Source organism: Octodon degus, unplaced genomic scaffold (assembly GCF_000260255.1).
Source record: "Octodon degus isolate 3935 unplaced genomic scaffold, OctDeg1.0 scaffold00361, whole genome shotgun sequence".
Taxonomy (NCBI): domain Eukaryota; kingdom Metazoa; phylum Chordata; class Mammalia; order Rodentia; family Octodontidae; genus Octodon; species Octodon degus.
Window position 1 is genome coordinate 675,016 of NW_004524937.1, and position 7,037 is coordinate 682,052.

Here is a 7,037-nt window from a genome sequence, read left to right on the forward strand (position 1 = left end):
GAAACCAGGGATTGAACTCAGATCCTTGCGTTTGCCAGTCAAGCGCTTATCCTACGGAGCCATCTCCCTGGCCCCAAAAAATAATTTTTAAAAAAGGGCCAAGGAAGAAGAGAATTCTGCTTCTGAACCTGAACCCTTCCTTCCCAGCAGACCCTGAAGCCCCATGAATCTGGCAAACCTAAGCCAACCGCTTCTTCCCTTCTGTCACAATGAGGTCAGGGAAGGAGGTGCAGCAAGTGCTTTCCACACAGCTCCGATCCCATGAGAAGCTCAAGGGACTGCTGGACATCAGGTGGGATGCAGCTCTTTGCCCCACTCTCTTTTCCAGGTGGCAATTGGCCTTAAAATTCCCTTCAGGGAGCCATCCACCTCCTCAGCACAGAAAGGTTTCTGCCACGATGTTCCTGGAACACTCTCAGAAAAACCGGTACTCAAGAAAGGAAAGCGTATCAGAATATATCACTGTAGGAGTCAGAAAAGTGCTCTGCCTTCCTGCCATCTCCGTAAATGAGGTTACGGTCAGATCTAAAGTGTCCCCCAGATGCTCATATATTAAAGGCTTGGTCCCAGGGGAGCAGCGCAGAGGCGGGGCCTTTGGGAAGGATGGCAAGGCTCTAACTTCACCTAACTTCATCAGTGGACTAACCCAAAGGTGGGCTTATAAACGGTCAGCATTACCGGGAGGTGATGGAAACTCTAGAAGCTGGGGCCTAATTAGAGGATGTAGGTCACTGGCAGTGTGCCGCGGACGGGTCTATCCCCTACCCCCACCTCCTGCTCTAATTCCCAGCTGCTACTGGTGAGCACCTTCCCCCACTCAGTCCTATGACCAAGATATTCAGCCTCTGCTCTGGCCCAAAAGCTAGAAAGCCCTCTAGCCCTGGACTGAAATCTTGGAAACCATGACCCAAAAGACACCCCTTCCCCTACAAGTTGATTTTTCCTCAAGTATTTTGTCATAAGAAGAGAAGTTATTTAACAGTAGGATACACATTTGTCAGTTGTAATCTTCCCCACTCAATCAGGAAAGACAGGAAGCTGAATCACCAGAGACAACTGCACACTCTTATCACCCCAGCAGTGGTACCAGAGAAGCCTACGTAACCAACCTTGGTGAAGGTGAAGCTAGCTCTCTCCTACTACTAGCTCCCCTATGCCACACATTCTCTCCTACAATGTGCTGGCCCTAGCAACTCAAGAGTTCTTTCCAGGCTTGTCAAATCTCTAAAAAATGACTTCTTTGCTGAGGTGAGACAGACAGATAGATAGATAGATAGATAGGCAGATGCCCAAATTTTTTTTCCAATGTATGTGGTACAGGGTCTCACTATGCAGATCAGATGCATATTGATCCTCCTGTCTTCAGCCTCTCCACTGCTGGGAGTACAGGCATGCGCCTTTATGCCCAGACTTGGTCGATGGCTCAGCATGCCCGGGGGTGCGGCTGGCACACCATGTGGTGCCTAGACTGAACCCTGATCCCTGTGCTTGCCTAAGCAGGCACTGAGCTATCACACCAGCCCTGTAAGCCCAAATTCTAATTGCCCTTTCAGTTTCTCATCCCTGAGTGCTTGAATATTTATGCACAGGACACATGTGGAAATAAGGCTCTCATCCTTTTTCTCTTGTTAGTGTGTCCTTTGTTAGTTGAACCTACAAGGCCTAAGCAAATGAACCTAAATTGGCAGACAGTCATTTTCAGGGTTCTCTAAGCCTTCAGCTCTTCTACGCAGTTGGTCTGATCCAACTAACTTTTCCAAGAGTGGTTTGAGAAGGAAAAATTGGAGCAAGGGATTGTTGCTCAGGTTAGAGCTCTTGTCTTACAGGCACAAGGCCCTAGGTTCAATCCCTAGCACCTCTAAGAAGAGAGAGAGAGAGAGAGAGAGAGAGAGACAGACAGAGAGAGAGAGAGAGGCGCAGGCAGATACAGAGACAGAGAGAAACTGATAAGGAAAAATTATTACAAAAGTCCCCCAGAAGTAATAAAGCCAAACTTAGCCAAAAAAAAGCCAATACTTATGATCCCAGCACTGGGAGTTGGGGTGCAAGATAGCTCAGTGGTTTAAAGTGCCTGCTTAGGCAAGCTTAGGCAAACACAGGTTCTGCAGTTTGATCTCCAGCATCACATGCCATGCGAGCCCCACCCCCTAGGACAGGCTGAGCCAGCTGCAAAAAATAATAATAATAAAAATAATAATAAAAAGAGCTGGTGACATAGCTCAATAATGGACTACTTTTAAGACCTACTGCCAAGAGCAGGAAAAAGCACAAGCAAATGCCCAAAACCCTGGGTTTAGGGGACTGCACTTCAAGTCAGACTTACCACACATACGACTCACTGAACACTATTTATTGAAGACCTACTATGTGCCAAGTACTACTGCTATATTAAAAAAAAAAAAAAGAAAAGAAACAGGCGGGGCTAGGGAGATAGCTCAGTAGAATAAACACTTGCCTGGCAAGCACAAGGGCCTGAGTTCAATCCCCGATTCCGCCAAAAAATAAAGGAATAAAGGAATAAAGGAATAAAGAAATAAAAGAAACAAAGCTGCTTTCTGGTGCAGCTTACGGTGAGGATAGGAGAAGCAGAAAGGATGGTAACACAAGTAAGCTGTATAGTGTCTAGGAAACCAGAGTGCACTGGGAAGAACATAAGAGGATGAGTGTGGGCAGCTGAGGGCAGGCGGGCACAGGCGTTATTCTCACGAGGCCTCTCTGAGAAGGTGGCATTACAGCCAAGACTTCTGGCAAGGCAGACCGCCCCGCAACCTGAGTGCACACCTGGCAACCCAGGAGGGCTGCCCAGGCCACAAAGGGCAAAGGCTGGGGAGAAAACTGCTGCAGGGCTGAGGCGAGGTGGGCTGGGCTGCCTCACCAAGGCTTCGGCTCCTGCGCTCCTCTCCCTGTCACGCTCATCGCCAAGGCTTGAGAGTGGGTGGGGGAGAGCAGCAAGATGGGGCCAGGAGGACTCCTAGCCCCTTTCTGTCTTTTGTTTTTCTTCTTTTTGCTTTTTCCTGTAGTCACTACTTCTTGTAGTCACTGAGGTTTCAAAAAAATCCAGCCATTTTACTTTTTGTTGGTCATTATTTACATGAAAAAAAATCCTCGTATTTCCTTTTTCAATTTCAGTCCAGGATGAGCTATGAATTCTGTGACACAGGGAAGCTCAACCACGCACGATGAACACAGTCCACAATTTATGAAGCCCTTTGACACCTGGGGGAAAGGGACGCTAACATTTTAGCTAAGACCCAACATAAGAACACGAGATTGTCCTTGTCACAAAGACAGCAAGGTGTCTACTCAAAGGTTTCCTGTAGATTATGAACCAGGATTTACAGCAGAGTTGGGGGGTAATGACCAGAAATGGAAACCTCCAGAGTCACGTAACAAGACTCTTTCCCTGGTCACCTAAGTGACACTTGAACTTCTGACAAGCAAGATGGATTTGGCATCTGGGCACATCAGCAAGCACAGCTCAGGCTTCTTGGCAGACTGTCTAGGGCAGAGACCACACCCGGCAGGAATGAAAGCACCTGCAGCCAGCACTGGCAATTCCAGTTACAGGGGGAGACAGCAAGGCGCAACCTTGTCGCCCACTTCAGTGAAGAATTCAAGGACCCAGCCAGGCCTGGTGAGCACACCTGCAAACCTAGTACTGCGGGAGGCTGAGGCAGGAGGAGCACACACTCTAGCTCAGGCTGGACAACCTAGTGACTGAGGCCCCGAGAGGCCACTGGGGCACAGCAGGCTGGCTGGAAAACAAGATGGAATTTGTCAGTCACAAATACCCACAACTGGGGCCGGGGAGATGGCTCAGTGGAGTAAGTGCTTCCCTGGCAAGCGCAAGGACCTGAGTTCAATCCCCGGTTCCGCAAAAAAAAAAAAAAAAAAAAAAAAAAAAAAAACCCACAACAGAGGCTGGAAATAAGACATAACCACATCACGTGACCCTGACTGGAAGTGACCTGTCGACCACAGCCAGATGAGAGGGTAGAGCACCTGCTCCCAGCTGGCTGGGACTACAGGCGTGCACTGCCACACCCTGCCTTTCTTCTCTTTTCTTTGCCTTTTCTTTCTTCTTCCTTGACTTCAAATAAAAGCTGTGCCTATCAGTTCACCAGCTGTCCTGGTCAGTTCTTTGCGCAGGACAGAAAAGCCTAGAATCACCACACACTGCTACCAGGCAACAACTTGTCTTAAAATTTTTAAATGTTTAAAAAGGCCTGCAGGGGCTGGAGAGATGGCTCAGTGGTCTAAAGCACCTACTTGAAACAAGCTTGGCAAAGCACAGGGACTGCAGTTCGATCCCCCAGCACCACATGCCAGCCAGCCCCGCCCCCTGGTGGGCTGAGCTGGCCACACACACACAAATAAATAAATAAATAATTTAAAAATAAATAAATAAATAAAAAATAAAAAGGCCTGCAGACATAGCTCAGTGTGAGGGCCTTGAGCTCAATTTCCAGTCCCTGGGCATGGTGGTACTGTAATCCCAGCACTTCTGGAGGCTGAGGCAGGAGGATCATTGCAAATTCAAGACCAGCCTGGGCTACAAAGTGAGATTAAGGTTGGCCTGAACTACACAGCAAGACTGTTTCAAAAAAAAAGATAAAAATAAATTTAAAAAATGTTTTAAAAAGGTCTCCAAATATTTCTCCCTGAGGGATTGCTAATAGACCTCCCCCCAACGCCTCCCCACTGAAATTTAAACTAACAAGGAACAAGCTTTGAATTCGTGGGAAAAACAATACAGACTTTAGAGATACAGATAATAATTCTTTATCATACCAGACTTAATGCAGTCCACCCAGAAAGAAAAGCTTATGCCTCTCCTTGTCTAGAACAACAGCTGCGTTCACTGGGGTTTGTACACACCAGGGTCACAAGCCTCCTAGAGGGAGGTTTACAATAATGAAGTCTTATATTTTCCCACTCAACAACAACAGCAAAAAATTCGAAATATTAACCACACTTACTTAGAGCTTATGAATTCCACCACATAATAAACCCCAGCCCCTAAAAATAAAGTTCCTAGGCACCACGTTCAGCACTGAATGAATGAAACAAAAAAGATAACTGAACAAAGGTCCTTTCCAGCAAAACTAGCTAATTTTGTTTCATTTCTTTATTTATTCATTCCATTTATGTATTTGGTACAGGGTATAGGGTCTCACTAGGCAGCTCAGACTCATAGTGATCCTCCATCTTCAGCTTCCCCAGTGCTGGGATTACAGGCATGTGCCGCCACACCCAGACTCTACTGCTAGCTCAGTGGCCGGCCTTCCCTCCCCCCACCCCCGGGCGGGGGCAGGACTGGCGTGGCATGCTGGACCAGAGATTGAACCCTGATCCCTGTGCTTGCCAAAGCAGGCACTTAGATGGCCTTCCAATAGCTTGTCGGATTAAAGTGCTTGCTTAGGCAGACACAAGGGCCAGGAGTTCAGGCCCCAGGTCTGCCACGCCGGCCCCACCCCTGGGGCATGCTGAGTCCACCATTGAGACTGCACACGATGGTACACGCCTATAATCCCCGCACTTGGGAGGCTGTAAACAGGAGGATCACTAGGAGTCCCATCTACGCAGTGAGACCCTGCACATTCTGTCCTAAATACAAAGAAAGCAAGCAAACAAGCAAGCACGCAAGCAAGCAGGCGCTTAATCTGCTAAGCTATCTCGCTGGCCCTTCAGCCATTTTATTAAGTCTTGGGGTCTTCAGTAGTTTTAAATTTTTTTTTAATGTATTTAGTACAGGGTCTACAGGGTCTCACAACATTGATAAGACTCGTTGCGAGCCTCCTGTTTACAGCCTCCCACGTGCTAGAATTATAGGTACACACCACCATGCCCAGCCTCAATGGGGACTCAGGTGCCGGGGGAGAGGGGAGCAGGCATAGCACACCAGGGATTAAACCCCGGCCTCTGCGGCTGCCTAAGCAGGCACTTTAATCCGCTGAGCTATCTGGCCAGCCTCTCAGTAGTTTTATAAAGTAGGTTTTTATTACATTTGTTCAAAATGACTGAAATTTGTGAAAGAGAGGGAGAGAGGGAGGATGGGAGGGAAGAAAAGAGGGAGGGAATAAGTCCCTGAAGCCCCAGGAGGAGGGAGGGAGGGAGAACACCTGAGCAAAGCACTGAGAAGGAAGGGCACTGTCAGGGTCAGCCTAGCTGTGCTGTGCGGACAGGCACGGCCCCACGTGGACAGGGAGGCCCTGAAAAGCAGCCCCTGGGGCCCGGAGACGGCTCAAGGGCTTAAGCGTCTGCAGGGCAAGCACAAGATCCTGAGTTTGACCCCCCCCAAAAAAAGTACCCTCCGCGCTGAGGTGAGTGTAACATACACACTGGATTTCAAAGAGGACCAAAAGCAAATTCCCAATGAGCTGAAGGTGGTAACACACTCCTATAATCCCCAGCAATGTAAGGGCAAGAGGATTCCTTTAAGCCCTGCCTCTGCAATTCAGTAATTTAGTAATATTAGAAAGTGATTTAGGGGGCTGGGGAGATGGCTCAGTGAAATAAGCGCTTCCCTGGCAAGCACAAGGGCCTGAGTTCAATCCCTAGTTCTGCAAAAAAAAAAAAAAAAAAAAAAAAGTGATTTAGTAAGACCCTACAAACAATAAAAGGGAATAAAAATAACAAAAAAGAGCTGCAAATATAGCTCAGTGTGAAGGCCTGTGTTCTATCCTTACGCTTATAGCAATTATTAGTAATAATAATTGTCCCATTATGAATTTTTTGTGTTGATATATTATAATAGTAATAGTTGAGTATTGGGCAAAATAAAACCATAACATTACAGAAATTTAATTTTCAATTTTTTCTTCTCTTCCTCTTCCCTCCCTCAGGCCTCGTATCCCTTCTCTGTGCTAAGGACTGAGATTGAACCGTGGAGGCTGGTGAGATGGCTCAGTGGTCTAAAGCACCTACTTAGAACAAGGTAAGCAAAGCACAGGGACCGCGGTTCAATCCCCAGCACCACATGCCAACCAGCCCTGCCCCCTGGTGGGCTGAGCTGCACACACACACACACACACACA

General features: G+C 47.6%; 1 protein-coding gene across 3 annotated transcripts in view; it reads right to left on the bottom strand.

Annotated features, from left to right (window-relative positions):
• Nucleotides 1-7,037, bottom strand: part of Kat2b (lysine acetyltransferase 2B) — a 103,672-nt gene that overhangs the window by 74,308 nt on the left and 22,327 nt on the right. The gene's annotated exons all lie outside the window — the stretch shown is intronic.